Source organism: Oryctolagus cuniculus, chromosome 12, assembly GCF_964237555.1.
Source record: "Oryctolagus cuniculus chromosome 12, mOryCun1.1, whole genome shotgun sequence".
NCBI lineage: Eukaryota > Metazoa > Chordata > Mammalia > Lagomorpha > Leporidae > Oryctolagus > Oryctolagus cuniculus.
This window is the reverse complement of record NC_091443.1, coordinates 96,992,210-97,019,039: the sequence shown is the minus strand read 5'-3', so window position 1 is coordinate 97,019,039 and position 26,830 is coordinate 96,992,210. Positions and strand designations below refer to the sequence as shown.

General features: G+C 49.4%; 1 protein-coding gene, 1 long non-coding RNA gene and 1 pseudogene across 5 annotated transcripts in view; 1 reads left to right on the top strand and 2 right to left on the bottom strand.

Moving 5' to 3' along the window:
* LOC103346435 (neuroblastoma breakpoint family member 4) overlaps positions 1 to 26,830 on the top strand; it is a 1,612,367-nt gene that overhangs the window by 108,837 nt on the left and 1,476,700 nt on the right. Inside the window, exons 5-8 of the long non-coding RNA XR_011380966.1 lie at positions 13,125 to 13,288; positions 15,456 to 15,656; positions 18,742 to 18,894; positions 25,799 to 26,013. This is a non-coding gene — a long non-coding RNA (neuroblastoma breakpoint family member 4). The remainder of the gene's footprint in view (positions 1 to 13,124; positions 13,289 to 15,455; positions 15,657 to 18,741; positions 18,895 to 25,798; positions 26,014 to 26,830) is intronic.
* LOC103345879 (protein sidekick-1) overlaps positions 1 to 26,830 on the bottom strand; it is a 694,014-nt gene that overhangs the window by 509,706 nt on the left and 157,478 nt on the right. The window lies entirely within an intron of this gene.
* On the bottom strand, positions 1,289 to 5,095 carry LOC127489482 (adenomatous polyposis coli protein 2 pseudogene; annotated as a pseudogene).

The window sequence follows — 26,830 nt, the reverse complement described above, 5'->3', positions numbered from 1 at the left end:
TCCTGTGGATAAACGTTTTGTCAGTTTCACTGAGTTTTCAAGAACTGTATTTTGGCAGGCGCCGCGGCTCACTAGGCTAATCCTCCTCCTAGTGGCGCTGGCACACTGGGTTCTAGTCCCAGTTGGGGCGCTGGATTCTGTCCCGGTTGCCCCTCTTCCAGTCCAGCTCTCTGCTGTGGCCCAGGAGTGCAGTGGAGGATGGCCCAAGTGCTTGGTCCCTGCACCCCATGGGAGACCAGGATAAGTACCTGGCTCCTGGCTCCTGCCTTTGGATCAGCGCGGTGCGCCGGCCATGGCGGCCATTGGAGGGTGAACCAACGGCAAAGGAAGACCTTTCTCTCTGTCTCTCTCTCTCACTGTCCACTCTGCCTGTCAAAAAAAAAAAAGAAATCTATTTAATTCCTATCTATCTATCTATCTATCTATCTGTCTATCTATCTATTTATCATTCTGACAAAAACAACAACACATTTGACATAGTAAACTTATGTTACAAAAAACACAATTTGTAGTTTTATGATTAGAATATTACAGGTAACATCTACTCTACGTGTGTGGGAAAAATGAAATCTAAGCCTTTTTTAGAAGAGAAGTATTTTAATTTCTCCAAAACGTTTGACTGTGGTTTTCTTGTTAAAATCATTCAGAATGCTAAAGCAACATCAGTGGATTTCAGTGCCACAAATGAGGGAAGTTCACTGCTATTGTTGCTAACCTCCATATCCAATCTGGCTATAGCTGCTTTGTCTTGCATTTATTTCATGTATTGCATTTCATTTTGTTTTATAAATTTTATTCTGCTACATGTTGGCTTCCTGTTGGATAACTGAATCCTTATGATTGGTTAAATTGTCTTTTCAATCAGGGAATAGGAATTTTACCTTTTGTAATTCTAGGTTTTTTATTGTTTTGGCTACCAGCAGATGATTTGTCCTTTGTTTATGGGCTCTTACCCACATTTTTTCTGGTTTTAAATCTATTTGTTTACTGATTTGTTTATTTATCCTTTCAAAAACAACAACACACATGATATAGTATCCCTTAGAATACAAAACACACAACAAATGGGAATTTTTGATTAGAAGCATACAGGAAGCACCTATCCACATGATTTATATGTCTAAGAAAAGTGAAATTTAAGCCGTTTGTAGAAGAGGAGGATTTTACATTTCTCCAAAATGGGTTTGACTGTGTTTTTTTTTTTTTTTTTGATAAAATGCTTTGGAATGGTAAATCAACTTGGTTGGTTTTCAGTGGCACAAACCAGAATAATTACTTCTCTTGGTCATAACCTCCATATCAGATCCAATGACAACCTCTTTGGTTTTTTTTTTCTTTTTTTGGTATACATTTTATGTATTACATTTCATTTTGGTTTATAATTTTATTATGTTATATTTTGGCTTCATGTTGGATAATGGAATCCTGGTAATTTGATTAACTGGTCATTTGAATCAGGACACATGAATTCTACCTTCTGGAATTCTGGGTTAGTTTTATTGTTTTGTCTTCCATCAGCCATTTTTTCCTTTGTTTATGGGCTATTCACACGTTTTTCTGGTTTGTAAATTTACTTGTTTGTTTATTCATTTGCTTATTTATTCTATCAAAAACCAAGACACATTAGACATAGTATCCCTTAATACAAAAGAACACAATAATTTGGATTTTAATCATTCTAAAACTATAAGGAACAGCTACCCTTATGCTCTATGTGTCTGGGAAAAGTGAAATTTAAGCCGTTTCTAGAAGAGAAGGACTTTAGTGTCTCCAAAATGAGTTTAACTGGTTTTCTGGTTAAAATTATTCAGAATGGTAAAGCATCTTGGCTAATTTTGGGTGCAAAAACCAGAGAAATGCTGGCCGCCGGGCACTGCCCTCCCCGGCCCGGCCCTGGGCTGGCACCTGTTCCTGTGCATGGAGAGCTGCAGGGAGGGGCCCGTGGATAGAGCAGACCCCAGGGACAGGAGTGAGTCGGACTTGGAGAAGGCCGCCTGGTGCAGCCACGTGATGATGGAGTTGGCACCCTCCTGGATGGTGCGCCACTGGACGCTGTCCAGGTCCGAGGCCTGGTCTGAGCCGGCCACCTCCTCGAGGCAGTCCTGGGGTGCCTCTGCTGGCCACTAGTCCTGCCCAAAGCCCGGGCCTTGCGGCGCCTGGGCAGGGCTGAGCCGATGCAGCAGTGCAGGAGCTCCTCCTCTGAGCACGGGCTGGGGGAGCTGTGGTCCCTGCCTCCCTGGCGCGGGGCCTGGGGGACCGTGGGCTCCGGGTCTCCCAGGTGGCTGTCCTGGCCGGCTGCCCACAGGGCTCGGGCTCGCTGAGCGAGCTGGCCGAAGAGCTCAGAGAATAGCAAGGTGGGGGTCTCCTTGGCGATCAGCCGGGGCTGGGCTGGGGTGGGGGGCGGCTGGGCCTGAGAGGCCACCTTGGCTGGGGCCCGGGCCTCCTTCCCACCCCGCCTCAGGGCCCACGGGATCGTGGACAGTCGCCGCGGGTGCGGCCCGGCAGAGGAGGGCGCCTCCTCAGAGTCGTAGAAGCAGTACACGGCCTCCTTGGTGGGCGTCCTGAGGCACAGGGACTGCTTCCCCCCTTCCCCCCAGCCTGGTCCAAGTGGGTACTTGCGGGCCGGCCCAGGGGCAGCTCCAGCCCGGTCCGGCTCCTGCCTGTTCCCCGGCCCTGCTCCGGGCTCTGGCCGCCGCCCCCGGCCTTGAGCCGGTTCCTGGAGATCTGGCTGGCTGGGGCCGCGAGGCCGGGGGGCTCCCGCCTGTCCAGCCAGCCTTGGGGCTGCTCCCTGGTGGGCCCTTGCAGGGTCTCCTCGCTGAGGGACGCGGCGCTGGAGAAGCTGACCGGAGTGCCCTCAGCCGAGTCGGCGCACGAGTCGTCCTCCTGGGCCCGGGTGGGCACCAGCATGTAGACGGGGATGGGCAGTGCCCGGCGGCAGGGCACCAGCGCCAAGGCCACCTTGCAGAGCCGCACGGGCAGGGCCGCCCCCAGGCACTGGCACAGCAGCTCCAGCTCCTGGTCCGCGGCTGTGCGGGTGCGGGAGCCCGCGGGTGCCGGCCCCTCCTGGCGTCCGGCGGCCTCTTCTCACCAATGGTGGCTGGTGCGGAGGTCGGGGCAGGTGGGCAGCAGCAGCCCCAGCTCCAGGTCCTGCTGCACGTAGTGCTTGTGCAGGGCCAGTGCACTGCGTCTGGAGGCGCAGAAGTTCTCGTCCAGCTTCTTCACGGTGAAGCGGATGCTGCAGGCGTCCAGCTCAGAAGGCAGGCGGCAGGGCTGCCGGCAGTTGGGGATGTCCAGGAAGCGCTTCCCGTAGCTCTCCCACTGCAGGCTGACCTGGCTGCCCTTGGGCTGGCCGAGCTCCGCGGCCGGCGGCATCTTGCTGCTACCGGGCGGCATGGTCTGCCCGAGGCTGTCGGTCAGCTCCCTGGGGCTCACCATGCTGCTGCCCAGTCTGCCTCAGGGGTCACTGGGGATGGAACTGGCGATGGCTGGGCTCTCTCGAAGCTGCCCAGGGAGCTCACGGAGCTGCAGCGGCTCAGCACCAGCGGCGTCTCCTGCACACAGTTCTCCGACGAGCTGGACAGCGTGGCGTCCTCCATGCCCAGGCCCCAGCCGCGGCCCCGCCAGTGGGCCTGGATGGCCATGGGTAGGGAGGCGGCCCCTGGCCCGTGTTACGCCCGGTCGAACTCCGCCTCTTTGGGGCTGGCCTCCTCCAGGCCCTCGAGGGAGGAGTCGCTGTCCAGGTCTCTGGCCTCGCTGGGGGTGGGGCGTCCGGCCGAGGACAGCGAGCTGCAGCGGGTCAGCAAGAGGGGCCCCTCCTGCGCCACCAGCCTCTGCAGCGCCCTGTTGGTCGTGACCGGCCAGCCAGCTCCCAGCTTCTCGGGCACCTGCTCAGGCCCTCAGACGGCAGCCAGTGCTGCTTCCAGGCCCTGGGGGCCGCCTGGGGGCCGCCAGGATCCCTGGTGCCTGCCCTGCCCGCGGCCTCCAGCAGAGGTACGTTCTGATAGGTGGGCGACAGCTTGATGGTGTGCACGCGGGCGTTGGCGCCAGCGGTGTCCCGGGTGGGCCCACGGTCGAGCCGAGCGGGCCGCGGCTGCCCGCCCAGGAGCTCCTTGCAGTGCTTGGGCAGCGCGGCAAGCGGGTAGGTCCTCATGTGCTCCCGCGGGCAGTAGCCGTCGCTGCTGCTGCTGCTGTTGAGGCTGTCGTCGGACAGGCTGGCATGAGCTGCCTTGAGCAGCAGGGGATGCGCCTGCCCTCCCCACCCCACCCCACCCCTGCGCACCTCCTGCCCGGGATCCTCGGAGCTGAGGCTGAAGCTGTAGTCAGACGAGGTGTGCAAGGCCGAGATGTCCTCCATCAGATGGTCGCTCCGCGGACCGCCAGCACCAGCTTGGTTTGGGTTTGGCCGCCACAACAGCCTTGCTGCCCTCCTCCTTCTCGGGCTCCAGACTGCGGCGGGCTGGCGGGGTGCGGCCAGTGCCTGGCCCTGCAGGAAGGGGCTGCCCAGGAAGAGGGAGAGCATGGCTGGGCTGGCGGGCTCCGCGGTGGTGGCGGCCAGGGAGGGCGCGTCGTGGTCGTCCTCGAAGCAGCCCCAGTCGGAGGCGTAGTACCGCGCCAGCCCGTCCAGGTGCCACAGGGGCAGCAGTGGCTTCTTGGCGGCGGCTGCAACCTCGGCCTCCGCCTCGGCCAGGGCCTGCTTCTCCAGGTGGCCGAGCGCCTGCGCCAGGTGCCGGGCATCAAGCTCTGCCTCTAGTGCCCGCTGCTTGCACATATAGAGGATGGGCACGCAGGTGCCGGGGGACATGGCCGTGGCGGCTGCCTGGTGCCTGGCGGGCTGGTAGGCCAGCAGGTTGTGCAGCGCAGCGGCATTGCCCATGGCGATCATTTTGTGCCCAGAGTGCACCAGGTTGTGCAGCATGCCCACGGCGCCCAGGTCCCACAGCAGCTCCTGGTCTCGCGTGCTGCAGGCCGACAGGTTCCAGAGTGTGCAGCACGCGTTGCTCACAATGGTCAGGCTGTGCGAGGTCAGGTGCTGCAGCAGCTTCTGCAGGCAGTTGTCGCGGAGCACCTGCCTGGGTGGGGGAGGGTGGAGGCGGGGTCAGGTGTGGCTGGAACAGACCCTCTGGTGATTGGGCGGCCTTTGTAGGCGTTTGGGGGCCTGGACCAGCAGGTAGGAGGGGTGGTGGTGGTGTGTCTCTGTGTTTCTCAAATACGTTTTAAAATAAAATTCAAAAAAAACCTCAGCGAAATCTAGTTCTCTTGTTTCAAATTTCCATATCAGATCTGGATACTGATCTTGGTTTGGTTGTTTTACATTTTTTCATGTGCTATATTTCATTTTGGTTTATAAATTTTATTATGTTACCTTACGGCTTCATGCTGGATGATGGAATTCAGGTACTGGGTTAATGATGTTGTTTTAATCAGGAATTCTAGGTTTGTTTTATTGTTTTGGCTACCAGCAGAATATTTTCCTTTGTTTATGGGCTGTTCTCCAGATTTTTTCTGGTTTTAAATTTATTTGTTTATTCATTTGTTCATTTATTTATTCTGTCAAAAACAAAAAACCCAAACAAAGAGAGGCTCTAGACAGATCTGATATGGAGGTGATTAACAAAAGAACTGTATTCTTTTTGTTTGTGCCACCCAAATCTGGGAAAATTGCTTGAGCATTCTGAATGAGTTTGGGAAGAAAACCTCAGTTAATCTCAATTTAGAGAAACATAAAACGTTCTCTTCTACAGAGGGCTTAAATTTCAATTTTTCCAGACAAGTAGATCATAAGAGTAGGTGTTTCCTGCAGTTTTTTAATCATAAAATGACAGTTTGTTGTGTTTCTTTGTATCGACAGTGATACTATTTCTAATGTATTGTTTTTCATAGAATAAATGAATAAGCATACAAATAAATTTAAGACAAGGAAAAATTTGGGAGTAGTCCCTAAACAAAGAAATATGCAGCTGCTGGAAGCCAAAAAAAAAAATACCTGGAATTGAAGAATTAAAATGCTTGAACCCTGATTAAAAAGGAAAATTAATCCAATTACCTGAATTGTATTATCGGCATGAAGGCAAAATGTAACATAGTTAAAATATAAACCAAAAGGAAATGGAATTGATGAATAAAATTCCCAAAATACTAAGAAACAAAGATTTTGTTTCCAGATCTGATATGGAGCTTTGCAAAAAGAACTGGATTTTTCTGGTTTGTTGCACCCAGAACAGGTCAAGTTGCTTTATAATTCTGAATTATTTTAACAAGGAAATCACAGTCAAACTTGGTTTGTGAGACTTAAAAATCTTCTCTACTACAAATTATAATTCTGAATTATTTTAACAAGGAAATCACAGTCAAACTTGGTTTGTGAGACTTAAAAATCTTCTCTACTACAAAAGGCTTAAATTTCACTTTTCCAGACACATTGATCATAAGGGTAGGTGTTCCTTGTAGTTTTCTAATCATAAAACTCTAATTTCTTGGGTTTTTCTGTACAATAGGGATACTATGTCAAGTGTGTTTTTCTGACAGAATACACAAATAAATAAATTTAAAAATCATAAAACTGTGCAGAACAGCCCATAAACAAAGAAAAAGGCAGCAGCTGGAAGCCAAAGCAATAAAACAAACTTAGAATTCCAGAAGGTAAAAAACCTACACACTGATTAAAGAAGAGCATTTATCCATTTACTTAAATCCATTATCTGGCATGATGCCAAAATGTAACGTAATAAAATTCATAAACCGAAATGCAGTGCAATACATGAAAAAATACAAAAAAAAAGAGAAAACCACCACAGCCAAAGAGGCTGTAGCCAGAACTGATATGGAGCTCTGTAACAAGAGAACCAGCTTTTTCTAGTCTGTGGCACCCAAAACAGGCCAAGATTGCTGATTTTGAATTCCAAATGATTTTAATAAGAAAACTGCAGTTAAACTTGTTTTAGAGACATTTAAAATTCTTCTCTCCCACTTAAATTTCATTTTTCCCATAAGATAGATCATAAGGGTAGTTTTCTCATCACAAATCTCCAATTTGCTGTTTTAGGTATCATATTGGATATTATGTCAAATGTGTTTTTATTTAGGACAGAATAAATAATCCAATGAATAAACAAATAAATTTAAAGTCAAAATAATGTGGTGAACAGTCCATAAACAAAGAAAATATTGACTAGTTGAAGCCAAAACAATAAAAGAAAATCTAGAATTCCAGAAGGTAAAATGCCAGCGCCCTGATAAAAAGAAAGGGTATTTGCATAATTACCAGAATTCCATTATGCAGCCTGAACCCAAAATGTAAAATAATAAAATTTATAAGCCCAAATGAAATGAAATACCAAATAAACCAACAGTCTGCAGCCAGAACTGATATGGAAGTTAGCAACAAGAGAACCAGATTTTTCTTGTTTGTGCAACCAAAAACCAGACAAGTTGTTTTAGGATTCCAAATGATTTAACAAGAAAATCGCAGTAAGATTCATTTTGGAGAAATTAAAATCCTTCTCTTGCACAATACAGTTAAAATTTATTTTACCCGGATGCATACAGCATAAGGGTAGGTGTTCCCAAAAGTTTTCTAATCATAAAACTCCAATTTTTTTGTGTTTTATTGTATCATAAGTGATACAATGTCAATTTTATTGTTGTTTATGACAGAATAAATATATAAACAAATGAATAGATTGAAAACAAGGAATAAAAGGGGCAATAGCTCATTAACAAAGGAAAAGTTGGCTGCTGTAAGGGAAAATAAGAAAACGAAAGTAGGATTGCAGAAGGTGAAATGCCTGAGACCTGATTTAAAAAAGAAAATTAATTCAATTACCAAAATTCTTTAATCTGGCGTGAAGTCAAAAAGTAACATAATAAAATATATAAACTGAAATGAAATATAATACATTAAAAATACCTAAAAAAGCAAATAAACAAAGAGGCTGTATCCAGATCTGATATGGAGTTTTGCAATGAGAGAAGCAGATTTTTCTCCTTTGTGCCACACACAAAAAGTGTGTAACAGCCCATAAACAGCTGGCTGCTGGAAGCCAAAACAAAACAAAACAAAAAAAAGTATGATTCCAGAAGGTTAAATGCCAGTGCCCTGATTAAAGAAGACCATTTTTACAATTATGTAAAATTATGTAGAACGAAGTCAAAATGTAACATATTAATATTTATAAGCCAAAATGAAATGTAATGCATTAAAATGCAAAACAAACAAGCAAAGAGGCTGTAGCCAGATCTGATATAGAGCTTAGTAACAGGAGAACTGATTTTCTGGTTTGTGCCTCTCAATACTGGCCAAGGGGCTTCAGCATTTCAAATGATTTAAACAAAAAAATTGTAGTCAAATTCATTTTGGATAAACTTAAAATCCTTCTCCTTCACTTTTCCCAGACACATAGATCATAAGGGTAGGTGTTCCCTGTAGTTTTCTAATCATAAAACTCCAATTTAATGTGTTTCTTGTATCATAAGCGATACTATGTCAAATGCAGTTTTGTTTTTAAAAGAATAAATAAATGAATAAACAAATAATTAAATTTGAAACAAGCAAACTTTTGGTGAACAGCTCAAAAACAAAGGAAAATGCAGCTGTGGTAAGCCAAAACAATAAAACAAATAAGGATTCCAGAATGAAAAAATGTGTGAGCCCTGAGATATATATATATATATAGGTAATTAGATAAATAATATATATGTATATTATATTATACATATAATAATTTATATATATTCAGGTACTTAGATAAGCAGCTCAATTCACAATAGCTAAGACATGGACTCAACCTAAATGCCCATCAACAGAAGACTGGATAAAGATATTATGGGATATGTACTCTAAAGAATAGTATATAGCAGTAAAAAATGAAATCCAGTCATTTGCTACAAAATGGAGGAATCTGGAAAACATCATGGTGAGTGAAATAAGCCAGTCCCCAAGCGATAAATATCATATATTCCCCCTGATCTGTGACAACTAACTGAGCATCTAGAAGAAAACCTGTCAAATGAAACAGACACTATCCAGGCTGTGACTCAGGGATGCAGACGCTGATGGCCCAGCTTCTCCCAGAGAACCCTGGAGAGGCAAGACTGGAAGCAGTCCTGGAACTTCGGAGGCTGGATGGGGCAGTGTGCAGAAGCATCCTGTGTCGCCGTGGTGACGGCCAGTGGGGAGTGCGCCTGCACCTGGCGCTGTGACCCGGAAGTGCACCCGGTCACCTGGCGCCTACAGCCCAGTGGTGCTCAGGTGGGAGTCAGCGCCGTGTCCGCTCCTGCCGAGAGCCTGCACGAGCCGTGAGTAGCTGTCTGCGATGCTGCTGGCCGAGCCTGAGGGAGACCCAGCGGCCCCAGGGCCAGGCCGGGATCAGGAGAGGCTGCCGCGCCGTTTCCCAGGCGCGTTTCTCTTCTTCGGCCCCTTCCGGAAGCAGCGGCCTTGGCGGGCCTCTGTCCTGCCAGCAGACCGGGCCCCCTTGGAGGTGAGTGACGCGCGGCTGTTGCGGTTTCCCACTGGGTCCCGACGGTGCGAGTGGCGTCGCGGTCGTGCTGTGCGAGCAGCTGTGCGAGAGCAGAGGTGGCTCTGTCTCCTCCCGGAATGGCCCCGCGTTCCCGTGTGTTTGCTTTGTGATGGCCCAGCCGCCCTGCTCTAGACCTCTGAGACTGTGGACTGGAGGAACAAGGGCAAAAATGCTGGTCCGTTTCCTGGTCTAGGAGGACAGTTTCGGGTTCCTCGCATTTGGTGTGATGTTAGGGCTCTGTGGATTTTCTGCAGTGCTTTTTGATTATTATTTTGGTAAAGTTGGTAGTAATGTCCTCGCTGTCATTTCTGTTGTTAAGTCACTGGAGTCTGTTCTCTTTTTTTCCCCTGTTTCCTGTGGATAAATGTTTTGTCAGTTTCACTGCGTTTTCAAGAACTGTATTTTGGCAGGCGCTGCGGCTCACTAGGCTAATCCTCTGCCTGCAGCACCAGCACACCAGGTTCTAGTCCCAGTTGGGGCGCTGGATTCTGTCCCGGTTGCTCATCTTCCAGTCCAGCTCTCTGCTGTGGCCCGGGAAGGCAGTGGAGGATGGCCCAAGTGCTTGGGCCCTGCACCCCATGGGAAACCAGGAGAAGTACCTGGCTCCTGGCTTCAGATCGGTGCAGTGCATCGGCCATAGGGCAATTTGGGGGGGGGGGGGAGGGTGAACCAACGGAAGGAAAACCTTTCTCTCTGTCACTGTCCAACTCTGCCTGTCAAAAAAATAGCCGTTAAACCTCAAAAGATTTGGTATTATAGCTTTAAAAAAAACAAGAAATCATTATAGACAGGGAGGTTTTCATAGGCCTATGCTTATTGCAGTAGGGTGCACAATAGCCAGGCTATGCAGTCTGTATATGTATGCAGTCTGCATATGTACATAGCCCATAATGTCTTTATTCAGTCTTAAGGCGATAGATATTTAGGCTGATTGCATATTTTTGCTGCTGTGATTTGAGCTGTAGTAAATACGGGGGCAGCGATAACTCTTTTTTCATATGCTGATTTCACTTCCCTTAGGTATATTCCCAGGGGTGGAATGGCTGTGTCATATGCTATGTCCGTATTCAGATTTCTGAGGGATCTCCATGCTGTCTTCCACAGTGGCAATACCAGTTTACATTCTCACCAGCAGTGGATTAGGGTGCCTTTTTCCCCACATTCACAAGGCCATTGTAGTATTGCTTTGCATTTCCCTGACGGCTAGTGATCCTGAGCATTTTTTTTTTCTTTTTGACAGGCAGAGTGGACAGTGTCAGAGAGAGAGAGAGAAAAAGGTCTTCCTTTTTCCGGTGGTTCACCCCCCAATTGCCACTCCGGCAGCACGCTGTGGCCGGTGCACTGCGCCGATCCAAAGCCAGGAGCCAGGTGCTTCTCCTGGTCTCCCAAGTGGGTGCAGGGCCCAAGCACCCAGGCCACCCTCCACTGCACTCCTGGGCCACAGCAGAGAGCTGGCCTGGAAGAGGAGCAACCGGGACAGAATCCGGCGCCCTGACTGGGACTAGAACCTGGGTGCCGGCGCCGCAGATGGAGGATTAGCCTAGTGAGCCGTGGCACTGGCCGATCCTAAGCATTTCTGCATATGTTTGTTGGCCATTTAGATTTCCTTTCTTGAAATATTTAGCCTGTTGAAGTCCCTTGCCCATTTCTTGAGTGGGTGGTTTGTTTTGCTGTTGTTGAGTTTCTTGAAAGTTTCTGGTAGGTTATCCTTTATCAATTGCATACTTTGCAACTGTTAGTTGCCTCTTCACTTTGCTGAGTGTCTCTTTTGCAGTGCAGAAGCTTCTCAATTTGTTGTTGTTGTTTTGGTGTCCTCTTCTATTCCTTTCTTTAATCTTTTGTGATTCTCCAATATTGAAAATTCTTGGTTAAATTTATTCTTAGCTGGGGCTGATGCCATGGTTCACTTGGTTAATCCTCCACCTGCGGTGCCAGCATTCCATATGGGTGCCGGTGGTTCTAGTCGCAGTTGCTCCTCTTGCAGTCCAGCTCTCTGCTGTGGCCCATGAAGGCAGTGGAGGATGGGCCAAGTGCTTGGGTGCCTGCACCCATGTTGGAGACCAGGAAAAAGCTCCTGACTCTTGGCTTCAGATCAGCATAGCTCCAGCCGTGGTGGCCATTGTGGGGGGTGAAAGGAAGACTTTCTCTGTTTCTCTCACACTCTAACTCTATCTGCCAAATAAATTAAAAAATTCCAAGCTATTTTATTTTCTTTGTAGCTATGTGAATGGGATTGGTCTTCGAAGTCCTTTCTTAGGCTAGGAGCTGATAGCAAACAGACAGAAACATCGTTCCTGCCTTGGGAAGGCTCTGGGGCCAGCACATGGCCAAGGAGGACAGTGCTGCCGGTGGGAGCTGGGTTCCAGTGCCACTTCCCAAGTGTGCCTTTGCAGCAGTGCCATTCCTCACAGCTCTGAGGCTCCTACACTGTGGGTGCCTCCCTCTGCCCCTCTCCCCTGCAGCACAGAAGGCCTGGGCACCCTGCTGTGTGAGACGCCCAGTGATTAGTCCTGGCCGAGTTTTGTTACCTCCTGACACGTTCGCCCTGGAAGACAGATATGTGAGCCGCACAGGGGTCATGCAGGGAGGCTGTGCATCGGCTTTTCTTCCCTGACCTAGGAGCGAGGAACTCTGTTACAGATGGTGCAGAGGAAGTTGCCTTGACTTGTTGTGCTGTTATTTTTTTCAGGATTAGGTTTGGGAAAAAGTGGTTTGGGAAAAAAGTGCCTCTGATGGGAGCCTGGAGCCGAGGCACATCATGTGCCTGGCTTACAGAGCCCGACTTGTCCTCAGCATGGTTGGTTCCTGAATTTCTCATTTAAAGGCAAGATTCTCTAGATCCTATTTCTTTTCTTTTTTTAAAGATTTATTTATTTATTTGGAAGTCAAAGTTATACAGAGAGAAGGAGATGCAGAGGGGGGGTCGTCCATCCAATGGTTCACTCCCCAATTGGCTGCAATGGCTGGAGCTGTGCCTATCCAAAGCCAGGAGCCAGGAGCTTCCTCCAGGTCTCCCACTTGGGTGCAGGGGCCCCAAGGCTTGGTCCATCTCCCACTGTTTTCCCAGGCCATAACAGAGAGCTGGATGGGAAGTGGAGCAGCCAGGACAAGAACCGGCACTCATATGGGATGACGGTACATCAGGCCAGGGCATTAACAGGCTGCACCACAGTGCCAGCACCTCTAGCTCCTATTTCTGAATACCAAAATGTGGTCACCCTTTAACCTGATGTGAATCTTTTTTTTTTAATTAATTGAAAGGGAGAGAGAGACAGACAGACAGACAGAATCGAACTTCCATTTGCTGGTTCACTCCCCAAATGACTGGGCTTGGCCAGGACAAAGCCAGGAACCAGGAGTTTCTTCTGGGTCTCCCACATGGGTGCAGAGGCCCAAGTACTTGGGTCATTTTCCGCTGCTTTCCCAGGCACATTGGCAGAGAGCTGGATTGGAAGTGGAGCAGATAGGATTTGAATTGGCGCTCACATAGGATGCTGTGCTGCAGGCAGCAGCTTTACCCACTATACCACAGCACCGGCTCCTGATGTGAATCATTCCTACACAGCATTGGTTTCTTCCTTCAGTTTATTCTCCTTGCTTTTGGTTTAGATTGGTACACTTGTTGCAGCCTTCCTCTGGTGACGAGAAATCTACCAACGTGTCTATGCAGCTCTTCAACGCAGGGACTGAGCAACTCATCGTCACCTTAGAAAACATTGGCCAGGAACCCCTGGAGACACTGGAGGTCACCTCCAAACTGCTCCCCACCAAGGGTAGGTGTGGTCAGTGCGTCAGACCCTGGGAAGTTTGCGTTGTTGCCTTGCACAAGCGATGTTTTACATAGTTACTGTTTAGACATCCTTTAGTTTGGTTCAACACTGGTTGGGGTGGAGATCACACACCACATGCTACAGGCATGAGACAGACCCCTTAATGCCCTTGGTTCCCATTACTGAATCTGAACAGGGGTCAGATCCTCAGCAGACTGGTTACTGAGTTGGAGACTGGGAGATGAGAGCAGGCCGATCCCATGGTTCCCACAGCCCAGGGTGGCCTCCTGACTCAGCCCTTGAGGGCTGGGCCAGGCTGAAGCCAGGAGCTAGGAACTCCATCCAGGATTCCCACGTGGATAGCCGGGGCCCAAGCACTTGGGGAAACCTCCGCTGCTTTCCCAGGCTCTTTAGCAGGGAGCTGGATTAGGAGTGGAACAGCCACGTCTCGAACTGAAGCTCATCTGGGATGCCGGCATTGCAGGAGGCTGCTTAACCCTCGGCACCACAGTGCCAAGGCCAAGGTGTAGCTTTTCCACCTTTCTGGGCTGCTGTTTCCTTTGCTGTTGCTGTGCCTTTGAACTCTTCTGGAACTCAGTCCTGTGCCAGCCATCCCTTTCTTTCCTGCCTTTTATCAGGACAGTATTCATTGCAGACTTGTAGGAATCCTATCTAAACAATTGTGTGCCTGCTATGTAGCTTCCATACCTAGCATTCTGCTGCATTTGCTTTGTGACACATCTCTCTGGCCTCCTACCTGCATACCTCCCCTTCCCCCTCCAGTATCTTGTCTAAAGTTCCAGAATTCAGAAGCACCGATGAGTGCTTCTGAGCTGGATGTTTTTGATAAAATGCGTATGTGCTGAAACGTGCAGGTCTAACATGTTCCATCTGATGAGTCCAACAGATGCTGGCCCATGTCATTGTGTAATCTAAGCCCTCGTCAAGATATAATACAGAACATTTCCATCCCCCCAGAAAGTTCCCCAGCTTTCTTCCCAGCAAGTCCTAGTGCTACCCCAGGAGCAAATGCTCTTGTCTGTCATCTGTGTGCTGGGCAGCCCCACTGGGTGTTTGCTGCTGGTGATGCAGGGTGTGGGTGACATGCATGGCAACCAGGCAGGTGGCAATTGGCAGACATGCAGCCCAGTCACCTTCTCTTCCCTGCCTCGAGTTTAATTTTCCGCTGGGTCTTGCCCATACCTGGTCGGTCTTAAAAATCTTTAGACGTTTATTTTCAGGCTGGCACTGTGGTGTAGCTGGTTGAGCCACTGCCTGTGGCACTGATATCCCATGTGGGTACCAGTTTGTGCCCCAGCTGCTCCACTTCTGACCCAGCTCCTTGCTAGTATGCTGGGAAAGCAATGGAATGTGGTCCAAGTGCTTGGGTCCCTGTGGGAGACTTGGAGGAAGCTCCTGGCTTTTGGCTTCTGGCTCCAGCCTGTTCCGGCTCTGGCTGTTGGAGCCATTTGGGGAGTGAACCAGCAGATGGAAGAGTTCTCTCTCTTTCTCTGTTCTTTCTCTTTGTAACTCTGCTTTTCAAATAAAATAAATCTTAAAAAAAGAAATTTACTTTCATTTCTCTGAAAGGCAGAAAGACAGAGAGAGAGAGACAAAGATTATCCATAGATTGTTTTAACTCCCAGAGGGCCAAAGGCCTGCAACAGCCAGGGCCAGGACAGGCCAAAGCCAGAACTCAATTCAGGCCTCTCGCATGGGTCACAGGGATCCAAGTACGTGAGCCATCACTCAGGGCCTCCCAAGATGTGCACTGGCAGGAAGCTGGAATCCAGAGCAGAGCTGAGCCTGAAGGTGAAATGCAGGGGTCCCAGGCATTTAATGGCTGAGCCAGATGCTGGCCCCTGATGTGTCCCTGTGTTGTGTTGCTTTGCTCGGCTTGTCTCTAGTTAGGCCTAGGATGCCTGGGGCCTGTGTTACTCTCCTCCTTTTTATGGACAGGGGAAGTAAAGGCAGAAGAGGTGACTGACTAAGGTCACATGGCAGGTGGGCGGGGAACCAGTAGGAGGACCAAAGTCTCCTGATTCTCAGCTTTGGTGTAGTCACCCTTAGGAGGCAGAAGCATGATAATCATGTAACACACAGCCCGGTGTAGCCATCTCAGAGCAACACAGTTAGGAGTGAAAAATTAAAACCATCATTCTTTCTTTAGTTTCCTCCCAAGCTGCCATACATCTACATGTGGAATTAACTTAATGGAAACAAACCATCTGCTTCCAGAATATACAAAGGGAATAATTCCTGGTTCTTTTGCTGTACAAAGCAAGGCTGCCAGTGGTGACAGATGACCACCAGCACTAGAAGCTGGGAACGTGCACCAGGCTCCTGTGTGGGGCCATGGCGACAGCAGCAGGTTTGCCTGTGGATATTAACGAGCATCTATTTCCATTCTTGCCTCAGCTTCACCTTGGGCCCGCCGAGCCTACTGAATGCCTGCTCTGTGGATTGAATGCTTCTCTGGTGCCTGCAACGTTTTCTTTCTTTGTGCCGCTGGTAGAGTTATTTTCTGTCTTAAAATTAGGAAGAGCTCCCACCCTAGAGCTCATTCCATGTGCCAGATGTGAGGCACTTGACATTCTTTTTCCGTATGAAGTTGTCCCAGTGACCACAGGAGGGCTATCAGGGTGGGTGCTCTGATAATCTGATAATTTCACTGTGACATCCTCCATGCCTGAGAACCCAGAGCAGTGCTTGTCACTTAGCAGGTGCTGCACAAGTGTCAACCACGGTTCTCACCTCCTGGGGCCATCCTAAGAATGCAGGACACAGGTGGACAGTACTGGGCACCGAAGCGCTGGACCCAGGCTTGCTTTGGCAGTGGCGGTGTTTGGTGCACCCTCCTCTCTGCAGGACTGCATTTGTGGTCTCCGTGCCCGATGCCGCTAAACCTACTGGCACCCTGTGTCCTTTCCTGATCCTGCCCAACAGCTGGGAGACACTGAGGGTCCCGGCAGGGCCCCCACAGTGCTTTAACGCGTCTGTGCTCACCCTGAATAACCCCCCATTCTTCAGACACCAACCTCAGAGAAAGAAAAGTTTCTTGTTCTGTTTTCCCTCCTCCCGTCTTCCTTGCTATCCTGACCTATTTTACGACAAAAAAATTATTTGTTTAATTTATTTGAAAGTCAGAGACAGAAGGCTAAGGAAGACAGAGAGGGAGAGAAAGATCCCATCTGCTGGTTCACTCTTAGGGTGTGCATTAGCAGGGAGCTGGAGTCAGAAGTGGAGCTGGAACTCAAACTTGCAGGCGTCTCAAGTGTTTTTTTTTTTAATAAAATTCTTTTTTCTTTACTTTTTAAATGTTGGTATATTTATTTGAAAGGCAAAGTGACAGAGGAATAGATCTTTCATCTTCTGGTTCATTTTCCAAATGCCCACAACAGCTGCAGCTGGGCCAGGTCAAAGCTGGGAGCCTGGACCTCCAACCGGATCTCCCACGTTGGTGGCAGGGACTCAAGTAATTGAGCCATTATCTGCTGCCTCCCAGAGGAAGCTGGATAGGGGAAGCCGATTAGCTGGGACTTGAACCAGGTGTTCCAGCATGGGATGTGGGTACTCCACAGGGAGGTTTAATCTGCTGCAGTACAATACCTACCCGCGGGTGACTTCTTAACCACTGTGCCCCACTCCTGCCTGACTTCTGCCCCTCCTGGCTTATTTGAACTCCTTTGCATGTTCAGTGTGCAGTGAGGGTTAGTGCTCTGAAGTATCGGGCCAGCCTTTATGGGCCCCTCAAGCTTTTACGGGACAAGCTCGTCCCCGTGTATACACATTCCCTCCAGAGAGATGAGGCGTTACACACCACCACATTTCAAGACCAGGATTGTCTACTGATTTAACCCTCCTACTTATAATTCACCTGCAACAAGTCTTCCTTTGTAGGCATGGGAAGATGCCAACTTTCACTCTTGCTTAAATAGTCCCAGATTCAGAAAAGTCTACTGTTTGTTTAAGCTTTCCAACAAATGTCCTGTGATCCACGTGTGTGAGGGTGTGCACACATGCAGACACATGCACATATGTAGCCACACCCCCACACACTGCTGGATGTCTTTTTTTCTTCAACAAGAAGTGCTGACTCCATGCCAGCGTGATTGAAGATTCATGCAGGGTTTGATTGGGCCGAGCTTCTTGGGCTGCATCTTTTCCCACCGATGCTGGAGCTGAGCCCGGGTGCAGGGAGAAGCCGGCAAGCACAGCAGAGCTGAGCGGTCCCTGCTCGTCACCCAGTGCTACTCGGTGTTAAGATGCTGACACCACTTTTCTCAGGGGGAGAATGAGTGATGTGCGCACCACGGTTGACATCTGTTTCTCCTGTTCCCTCTGGCAGCACGTCCCTCTGTGGGATTTTGAGAAGCTGCTTTCTTCATTCTGTCTGGTAGCACAGAAATACAGAGAAGAAACAAACAGGAAGGGCTGCCTGTGAGGCAGGGCCTGGTCTTGAATCTGGTGCCCGAGCTGTGTAGCTTGCCATGGCACTGTAGCCACAGAGAAGGCTCACTGGCCCTGCCCGCAGCTGTGCCTTAGCCATAAAGGCTTTGGTTGTTTGGCATCAGATGGTCCCTGAGCATGGCGCTGCCTGTGACTTGCACACATCACTTAAGGCACAGAGTTTCCTACAACATAAGCAGATTGTTTGGTGTCTGAGTGTGCTCATGCTGGCCTCCCAGGGTTCTGTGTGTGAGACCTGGAGCATCACTGACATTCTGGCCTTGTGGTTATCCCAGGATCTCGGTGCACCACACTCATGTAAAGAATTACACTTGAAAGAATGGCACCGTTTCACAGGCTTGCGGTCAGGGTTGGACAGCAGAGTGCCGGATGCTGTGTGGACGTGGTGCCCTTCCTAAGATGGGATGGGGAGCAGAGCCCATGCAGAAGTCAGGGAGAGAGTATATACACCGATCTTAGCAGGTACTGCTCAGGGGAGCACGCGGACAGCAGCTGCCTGGCTCTTGGTGTTTCGGTGATACCACTTAGCACTGAGCCCACGTTTGCCACCTGCTCCTCCCCTTCCTTTAGGGTTGTGGTTGGCAGGTGCCTCCTGCAGGTCAGCTACAGTCAGGGTTGATGTTCCTCACACCTCCCTTCTCCTCCATACACCACCGCCTCTCGGTCCCCTGCCCCTAGGGCTCTGTGGCCTCAGCCCCAGAGTTCATCTCTCCAGTGAAGCACTTCTGAGGAAGGAAAAGCCCTCTGGGCAGGCAAGGAGAGTGCTGTAGCTGGTTGTAACATGATGCATTATCCCTCCTCTTTGTGCCTCACGGCCTCTTCTGATTCAGGACTTTTCCTGGGACTTTTTGCTCTCTGACATCTTGAATGCTTCTTGTCTTTGTTTTTGAGCTTGTGCCAGAATTTCCCAGCCGGGTTGGTGTCAGTCTCATTGTGCCTCTGCTCTGCCATCACCATCAACATCACTATTGTTGTTACCATTGCAGAGATACTGTACGGCGACTTCCTGAGCTGGAAGCTGGAAGAAACTCTCACCCAGTTTCCCCTGCAGCCTGGGCAGGCGGCCACCTTCACTGTCACCATGAAAGTGAGCCTGGATTTCTCCTGCCAGGAGGGTCTCCTGCAGGACCTGAGTGACAGTAAGCAGCTCCCTCGTTTCCGAGAGCTCACCCGCTCCCAGGTGTGCATTGTAGCCAGCTCTCCATGGTGCCTACCACCGGCCATGTGACTCACCCATCTGAGACCTCTCCTACTTTGTTAGCAGCGTGGCTTACTGCAGGCACATTATAGAGACAATTTCTCAATTCCCACTCTTGACTGTCTTGTCCTGATTTGCTAGGTGGTCGTCCTAAGGGAGTGGAATGCTGTAATTTTCCCCCCAAGTGTGCCTGCTGTGTCGGTGGGACACACAGTGGTGATGATGGAGTTCTCCCATCTGGTGATGCCAGTAAGGAGACGGAGCTGGGGGCAATGGGAATTGTATCTGCTGCAGCACCAGGCCTGGCCATGTGGGGACGTGAGTTCACAGATTAGCTGTGTCAGGATGTCACATGCTCTTCTGGAGGCCTTGGGCTTGTGTTAGTCAGCTCAGGCTGCTGTAACAAACCCCACAGCTGGCCTGGCCCAGCCACAGACATTGACTTTCTGCTGGTTCTCAGCATTGCAAGTCTGACCCAGGTGCTAGCATGGTTGGGTTCCTGGTGAGGGCGGCCATCTTCTTGCTGTGTTCTCATTGGGTGGAGACAGATCAACTCTCTGGTATTTCTTCCCCTTCCCTTTTTTTTTAAGATTTATTTATTTACTTGAGGGGCAGTTACGGGTGTGTGGTGAGGTAGAAACACACAGGGACGCATGTGCGCACACACACACACGCACAGAAACACACAGAGTGGGAGAGAAGAAAGATCTTCCATCTGCTGGTTCACTCCCCAAATAGCCACAATGGCTGGGACTGTGCCTGGCAGAAGTCAGGAACCTGGAACACCATCTAGGTTTCCAGTGTGTGTGTCTAGGGCCCAAGCTTGGGCCATGTCCTGCTCCTTTTCCAGGCACATTAGCAGAGAACTGGATCAGAAGTGGAGTAGCCAAGACATGAACTGGTGTTCACATGGGGTGCTGGGGACACAGGTGGTGACTTAACCCCCTGTGCTGCAATACCAGCCCCAGTAAGAACATTTCAATCCTGTGTTTTAAGGACTTTGGAGTCTTCATATACAGTACATGACTTTCATCTCCATGAACGTGATGTAAATGACAGACCCTCCTGTGGGTGTTTTGGGTCCGGGTATTCCTGAGTGTGTTGCAGCTCCCATTCCTTGTCCGTTCACCTGCCAAGGGGCATTCATGCGTTTCCGTTGTCTTGGCTGTGGTGAGCAGTGCTGCAGTGGACATGTGAGTGAAGACATGGCTCTGCCATATACATTATGTATTCCTGTATATACCACATACACACATTACATTCACACGTACATATCACATGCATGTACACAAACACATCACACATATACATGTCACATATGTCACATGCGTGTACATGCACACATTACATGCATGTACATATACACCTTACATGCACATGTACATAAATCCAGATGTGGGCTGGTGGGGTCCTGGGAGAGTTTGAGTTGTTTTTAGCTTTTAGCGGTTCTCCATGCTTGTTTTCAACATGCTGCACTGACTGACATTCCCTTGAGAAGTGTGCTAACCCCTCTTTCTGCACCTGTGGCTTGGGTCTTTTGGGAATAGCCAGTCTAGTGGAGTGACATGCCATCTTATATGGTTTTATTTTTATTTATCGATTTTGAAGATTTGTATGTTTATTTGAAAGTTAGAGTTGGAAGAGAGAGTGAGGGACAGAGAGAGGGCCCTTTCATCTGCTGGTTTGCTCCCCAGAAGGCTGCAATGGCCAGAGCTGCCCCAGACCAAAGCCAGGAGCCAGGAGCCCCTGGATGCAGGGACCCAAACACGTGGTCCATCCTCCACTGCTTTTCCCAGGTCATTAGCAGAGAGCTGGATTGGAAGTGAAGGGAGTGGGACAAAATCCAGTGCCCGTGTGGGATGTCAGCGTCTCAGGTTGCAACTTACCCGCCTTGTCACAACACTGGCCTCTCTGTGTGGTTTTAATTTGCATTTCTCTGATACTTGGCGATGGTTACTTGTATGTATGTCTTCTTTCGAGAAATGTCCATTCAGGAGCTGTTTGTTCTCTTGTTACTGATTCATTTGAGTTCTTTGTATTAAGGTAGTAACCCCTCACCTGATAAATGATTTCAAGTATCCTCTCTCAGTGTGTGGGTCGGTTCTCTACTCTGTTACTTGTTTCCTTGCTTGGAGAAGGATTTTCTGGTATGCAATCTCACATGTCTATTTTTGCTTTTGTTGCCCACGCCTTTGAGGTCACATTGAAGAATTACTGCTCAGACCAATGCCATGGACATTTCCCTCTGCTTTTCTCTAGTCATTTTAGAGTTTTGGGTCTTATGTAGGAATTTATTTATTTATTTACTTATTGGGATATGTGTGTATGTATGTGTGAATGTGTACATATATCGATATCAAATCTCTAGCATAAACCACTATCACAGGCATTTAATTTTAATGTATTTTAATCTTATTTGAAAGGCAAAGGAGGCTGAGAGAGAGAAAAGAGAGAGAGAGAGAGAAGAAGGATCTCCCATTTTCTAGTTCACTCCCACAAAACCTTCATAATATGGAAAAGGCTTATGCTACTTCAAAAATCAGAATACAGATTTATAAAATACATTCAATTTTGTAAAATGTTTCTATTATTTATTTTGACAGGCAGAATTAGACAGTAAGAGAGGGGGAGACAGAGAGAAAGGTCTTACTTCCATTGCTTCACCCTCCAAATGGCTGCTATGGCGGGAGCTGCACCGATCCGAAGCCAGGAGCCAGGTGCTTCCTCCTGGTCTCCCATGTGGGTGCAGGGCCCACTGCCTTCCCGGGCCACAGCAGAGAGCTGGACTGGAAGAGGAGCAACCGAGACAGAATCCAGCACCCTAAACGGGACTAGAACCTGGGGTGCCGGTGCTGCAGGTAGATTAGCCAAGTGAGCTGCAGAGCTGGCCAATAAATTCAATTTTTAAAATCAATACAATTTTTTTAAAAGAATAAACAATACTAAATAAACACATAATGTTAATTGTGCCTGTCTATGCACAGTTAGGATGCAGGATGAGGAATTATTTTTTTCCTATCCACTTATATTTTTCAAGATTTATAAAAGGAACATACATAATTTGTAAGCTAAAATTTATCATTAAATTGCTTCAAAGTGTGGCAGGCATTGTGGTGCAGCAGGTTAAGCTGCAGCTTGGGACACCCACATCCCACACTGGAGAGTCTGGTTCAAGTCTCGGTTGCTCCATGATGCAGATCTGGTTTCCTGCTCACGTGCACCACGGGAGGCAGCAGGTGATGGCTCAAGTGCTTGTGTCCCTGCCGCCCACATGGAGACCCGCAAGGAACTCTGGGCTCCTAACTTTGGCCTGGCCCAGCCCTGGCTGTTGCAGGCATTTGTGGAGTGAACCGCTGGATGGAAGATTTCCCTCTCTTTTTTCTGTCACTCAGCGTCTTACATAAATAAACAAACAAAATTTTTAAATGCTTCAACTTGAATTTTCAAAAAGCTTTTACAAAGAAAACTTGGGATCTGCTGCCACCCTCCATCCGGGTACAGAACCCAGCACCATAAAAGGTCAGAGGCGGACAGAAACTGCAAGGTGCCTTTGAATGTCAGGGATTCCTAGACCTGAGATGACTGCGGCAGCAGCGACAGGCATCCAGGACTGTGCAAACTCGGGACACACACAGTCACTGCCATCCCTTCCCCACAGATCAGGAAGCCAAGGCTCAGAGACTCACCCCAGGTCAGGGGTCTGCCAATTCTCCCACCACGTGCCCAGATTACACTCCACTCCCCGCAGCACGCAGACACTGCCTAAGCAGCCATCATCCTGTAGGAAGACCCTCCCTGACACCACTCAGCGAGATTCCATCCGTTGAAGAGAAACAGCAGTCCTCTAACTCCTGGCTCTCACTCTGCCTGGGTTATTAAGCCTTCAGAAAAGACAGTGTCAAGTTGTTCAGCTCCACACAGACTGCCTGACTTACAGGGAAAGACAGCAGGTTCTGTGTCCCCAGTAGCGCACAACCCATGGAGAGATCAGCTAGCTAAGGGACGCTAGGAGCCAAATGAAATGATCTCATTGAGAACTCAGCCAGGTAATCCAAAGGAGAGGAGGAAGAATCTGCTGACTTCTTAACAGCAGGGGAGCTGGGGAAAGGAGTAGCCCAGAGCTTCTGCCCCGGCAGGAACAGCACCAACTACGTGACGGGCTCCAAGAACCAAAAATGCCCAGTAAACCAAATACATATTATGTAGATGGGGAAAGTATGAAAGCAGGCTAAAAAGATGGCTTGAAGCAAACCATGAGTGTCCTTGAGATAAAGCCAAGACTTCACAGGGTACATAAGGCCAGTTCCACAGGTCCCGAGCTAAGAAGAAGGTGCAAACTCTGCCTAGCCTGTGACAAGTAGGCTGGAAAGAGCCAAGCCAGTGGATGGGGCATTACATTGAGAGGGTGCTGCAGCTTGCAGAGCAGGAGGGACCTGAGATTTGAACCAGCCCCGTGACAGTGGAAAGGGGAAGAACTGGCCCAGGTAAGATCAGCTCATATGGACATAGGACACGCCAGGCAGGTGGGGCCCAGGTGAGATCAACTCACACGTGGACAGAGGACAAGCCAGGCAGGAGGGGCCAAGGTGAGATCAACTCACATGGACACAGGACACAGCAGGCACAGAGAGGGTGCAGGACAATTTGGGGAGACTTCCAAGACTAAGAAGCTGGTAGCACCCTTGACTCAAAACAGGAAATTCAGGAGGAAATGACAGAAAATTGAACAGAGGAGATAGTGAATTAGGCTCCCATTAAAAGCTAGGGGACCGGCCTGCGCCACAGCTCACTAGGCTAATCCTCCACCTGCGGCGCTGGCACCCTGGGTTCTAGTCCCAGTCGGGGCGCCGGATTTTCACAAAAAGTGAAAAGTAAGTTACATTAATTTAATAAAAGAAAAATGCAACAAAGAAGATTTAATTTTGTCAGTGTTTATTTGAAATCAACTTAATTCATCATGTGTTAAATTGATGACAAATGAATTAGGAAGTTATTTTTAACAGGATAGAGATTTACTAACTTAAAACATTTTACATTATGTTACCTTCAGTAATGATCCCCTACAGAGCATTTACATGTATTTTAGAAGGTAACTAACCGTGGCCAGCACCACAGCTCACTTGGCTAATCCTAGCCTGCAGCGCTGGCACCCTGGGTTCTAGTCCCGGTTGGGGCACCAGTTTCAGTCCTGGTTGCTGCTCTTCCAGTCCAGCTCTCTGATGTGGCCCAGGAAGGCAGTGGAAGGTGGCCCAAGTGCTTGGGCCCTGCACCTGCATGGGAGACCAGGAGAAGCACCTGGCTCCTGGCTTCAGATCGGCACAGTGAACCAACGGAAAAGGAAGACCTTTCTCTCTATCCCAATCTCTCTCTCACTGTCCACTCTGCCTGTCCAAAAAATTTTTAAAAAGCCAGGGGACCTCAAACGCTACCTTTCAGTATTCTATCTTGCTTTGTGAAGACACGATTTGGTCTATTTCCAACATAACCCATACTTTAAAGGCAGGGATAGACTGTGGAGGGCGGGGACTGGGATGCAACCTGTGTTCCATGGAAAACTCTGTAGATCACAGGTGTTTCAAGTCCTTGTGTGAGTGGGTACGTAAGTGTCTGATAAGTAAATCCCAAAGATTTCCTCATGTGCAAGTCAGAGAATGTTTGTAAGGAAGAAGAGAATGACTGGGTACCAAAAATTTGTTGTAACCAAGTTAAACTCTTTTTCAAATTCTGGGTTAATAGGGTAAGTAATGCATATAATACCAAATTCTAAAAAAAAAAAAAAAAAAAAACAAAAAAAAAAAAACTCTAGTAGTTGGATTTGATGTGATATTTTATTTATAGCTATGGTTTCCTTTTTAAATTACTTTTCTTGAAGATCTTATTTATTTATTTGACATTGAGAGTACACACAGAGGTGATGAGAGCGAGGGAGATAGGGAGGGAGGAATGGAGAGAGAGAGAGAAAGCAAGAGAGAAAGAGGAGAGAAGTCTTCCATTTGCTGGTCCATTATCCAATTGGCTGCAATGGGCGTAGCTGAGAGTATCTGAAGCCAGGAGACAGGATCCTTGTTGAGATCTGCTCATGGGTGCAGAGGCACAAGGACTTGGGGCGTCTTCCACTGCCTTCCCAGACCACAGCAGAGAGCTGCATCGGAAGTGAGTGGAGCAGCCGTACTCGAACCGGCGCCTGTATGGGATGCCAGCACTGTGGCGGTGCTTTACCTGCTACCTCACAGTGCCGACACTCCCCCTGGAAGCCGTTTGTCATGGGATTCAGCTGTATGCTAAGGCGCCTGGGAAAGCAGAGGGAGACAGCCCAAGGACTTGGGCCCCTGAACCCAGAATGGAGCGGTGGCTAAAGTCCCTGGCTTCTGTCCCAGTCCCGGCCTTTGTAGCCACCTCGGGGGTGAACCCCCAGATGGACGATCACTGAGAGAGAGAGAGAGAGAGAAAGAGAGTGCTGGCGATGCCCTCTGTACTGCTTCTCTCCCCAAGCGGCTGTAATGAACGGCCAGCTCAGGGCCAGGCAGGAGGCAGGAGGCAGGAAGCAGGAGGCAGGAGGTCCATTGAGGACTCCCATGAGGCAGGGAGGTGGGGTCCAGAGAACCTGGGCCATCAGCGTCTGTGTCCGTGGTCACAGCCTGGAGAGGCGGGACTGGAAGCGGCCCTGGGGCTTCAGACGCGGGATGCAGCAGTGTGCAGCTGCGTCTTAGGGTGCCATGGTGACATCCAGTGGGGAATGCGCCTGCGCCTGGCACTGCGACCCGGAAGTGCACCCGCACGCCTGGTCCCTACTGCCAGGCGGTGCTCTGCTGGGAGTGAGCGCCACGCGTCTGCTCCTGCCGCAGAGCCTGCACAAGCCTTGAGGAGAGGAGCCGTCCTCGTCGCTGCTGGTGGAGCCTCAGGGAGACCCAGCGGCCCCAGGGTCAGGCCGGGATGAGGAGAGGCTGCGTGTCCGAGGCTGCCGCGCCATTTCCCAGGCGCATTTCTCCTCTTCAGCCCCATCCGGAAACGACGTCCTTCGCGGACCTCTGTCCCACAGCAGACCGGACCCCCCTTGGAGGTGAGTGACGCGCGGCTGTTGCGTTTTCCCGCTGGGGGTCTTGGCCGCCAGCCTGCCTGTGCCTCTTGGGTCGCGAAGGCGCGGGTGGAGTCGCGGTCGTGCTGTGCGTACCGTCTGGAAGGGTCCCCAGGGTGCGAGCAGCTGTGCGAGAGCAGAGGTGGCTCGGTCTCCTCCCGGAACGGCCCCGCGTTCCCGTGTGTTTGCTTTTTGAGGGCCCAGCCGCCCTGCTCTAGACCTCAGAGACTGTTGATGGGAGGAACGAGAGCCAAAGTGCGTGTCTGTGTCCTGGTCTAGGAGGACAGTTTCGGGTTCCTCGCGTTGGGTGTGATGTTAGCGCTCTGTGGGCTTTTCATGAAAGAGCCTGGTCAGGCCGAGGTGTACCTTGCGTTCCTAATGTGATGATTTGTGTTTTAGTATGGCAAACGGCATGGACGTTTTTGTGAACTGGGTTTTCTGTGTCTATCGGGATACTTTGTGGGCTTTCCCCATGTGTGTTCTGTTTTGTGATCTACTGATTTTGTATGGTAGCCACCCTTGCATTTCCGGAGTAACTGTCAGTGGTTGTGCTTCTGCTTGGCGTCTGGTAATGTTTTGTTGAGGCATGTGGCCCATTCCTGACGGGTATGTATGTGTGTGCCATTTTCTTTGTGATGTGCTTGTTTTGGATGTTGGGATAAGGCTGGTCTGATGGAATGAAATGGAAGGCTTTTCCTCTTCATCTCCTTGTTGGAAGGGTTTGCGAATCACGCATTTTAATTATCTTTTCCATGGGAGTTCTCACCGGTGGAGCCATCTGGTCCTGGACTTTTCTTCATTT